Source organism: Neophocaena asiaeorientalis, unplaced genomic scaffold (genome assembly GCF_003031525.2).
Source record: "Neophocaena asiaeorientalis asiaeorientalis breed wild unplaced genomic scaffold, Neophocaena_asiaeorientalis_V1.1 scaffold150, whole genome shotgun sequence".
NCBI lineage: Eukaryota > Metazoa > Chordata > Mammalia > Artiodactyla > Phocoenidae > Neophocaena > Neophocaena asiaeorientalis.
Genome location: NW_020176571.1, coordinates 6205341 through 6207226, shown reverse-complemented (window position 1 = coordinate 6207226; position 1886 = coordinate 6205341). Strand labels below are relative to the sequence as shown.

Sequence of the window (1886 nt, the reverse complement as noted above, 5' to 3'; positions counted from 1 at the left end):
CCCACCCCCACCACCCCCCCACACACACCTTCTTTATCCATTCATCTATGGATGGACACTTAGTTTACTTCCATATCTAGCTATTGTAAATAGTGTTGCAATGAACACAAGGGTGCACATATCGTTTGAATTAGTACTTTCGTTTTCTTCAGATAAATACCTAGATTAAATGTATGTAGGCACTAAGTCAGCTAACAAAATAAGTAAAATAATTATATAAAGTATAAATCTCAGGACTGGGGGACATGCATGGTCAATTAAGTCACTTGGCCACTGTAGGTGGTTTTTTAAAAAACATGATTCACATCTGCTTCAATCACGTACACATTCATTGCAAGTGTTTTTTGGGGTTTTTTTTCCTGGCCGCACTGCATGGGATGTGGGATCTTAGTTCCCTGACCAGGGATCGAACCCACGTCCCCTGCATTGCGAGCACAGAGTCTTAACCACTGGACCACCAGGGAAGTCCTGCAAGTGTTAAATTAGACCATTGATGCTAACAACTTAAAACTATGATCTTAAAAGAAAAATCAGTTTAATACAAAGAAACTCAAGAAGAAAATTTCAGGACCCTTGATCAGAAGTTTTGATGCCTGTCACACTACTCTAGTGTACACAAAGGTTCAAGTAAGGCTGATAAAGAAGAGTTGTTTCCTTTTCCCTTTGAAGACATATCCAAGAAATAGGGGAACTGCACATTCTATAGCAACTAGCCATCTGTCCATACACTGCTAATAAAGGACTCCTTACGTTAGTAACTAACCACATTTTAAAAGCCTTGGCCAATGTTACAAAAACAAAACATTTAGAGTAATATTTACGCATACAAGCATAATTGTTTTTTTGCCTTCTATAAATAATAATCTTTGAAATGCTAAAAGTGAGTTCCAGCTGTTGTTTTTTTCTGGTGTGGGAAGCTGCAGGTGCACCTGGGATGGTCTACTGATCTACCTTCTCAAAATATTCTTTGGAAGCAGTCGGATAGGGCTTGATTGTAGGAGAATCTGGTGTCCAGTTGGCGGGGCAGACTTCTCCATGGGTTTGTAAAAATTGGAATGCCTTCACCAAGCGGAGGGTCTCTTCCACTCTTCGGCCCACTGGGAGATCATTGACACTCAAATCCTTGATGACTCCGTTGGGGTCAATTATGAAGAGACCTAGTAGTGCGAGGCCGGGACCTTCTAACAGCACACCATAGTCTCGGGAAATCTGTTTAGTCAAATCTGACAAGAGCGTGATTTGCATGTGGCCCAAACCGCCATTCTTCCTTGGTGTTTATCCAGGCCAGGTGGGTGAAGTGGGAATCCACTGACACTGCAACGACTTCACAGTTCACATCGTGGAATTCATTGGCTTTGTCACTGAAAGCAATAATTTCTGTAGGACACACAAAGATGAAATCCAAAGGATAGAAGAAGAGCACTAAATATTTCCCCTTAAAGTCATCAAGGCTTATTTCTTTGAACTCTCCATTGACAACAGCTGTACCCTTAAAATAGGGCGCATGCTGGGTGACGGCAGGGGCATGGCATGAGGAACTGGTGCTAAAGGCGAATTTTGCTTGAGCAGAGCCAGACCACAGTGCATTTGTCAAGCACGTTCTTCGAGAAGCAGCAGGCCTAAGGGCTGCGGAGGCAGAAATGCCCCAAGGAATGGCACTCACTTGTCGGACAAGCGAAGTCCGGAGCAACCTTCCCACCACGGCCGCCATCTTCAGGGTCTACATTAACTTTTTGTCTTTTATAAATACTGAAAATGTTTTCCTAGTTTGTCTTTTCACTTTGTTTATAGAGTGTTGCCTTAAAGAAATGATTAATCCCACCCTTACCTACTGATTTGAAACGCCATTTTATATATATATATATATATATATATATATATACATA

At 41.6% G+C, this 1886-nt stretch overlaps 1 pseudogene; it reads right to left on the bottom strand.

Annotated features, from left to right (window-relative positions):
- Positions 1-939: 939 nt before the first annotated feature.
- Positions 940-1711, bottom strand: LOC112391841 (thioredoxin-dependent peroxide reductase, mitochondrial pseudogene; annotated as a pseudogene).
- Between the last annotated feature and the right edge of the window lie 175 nt (positions 1712-1886).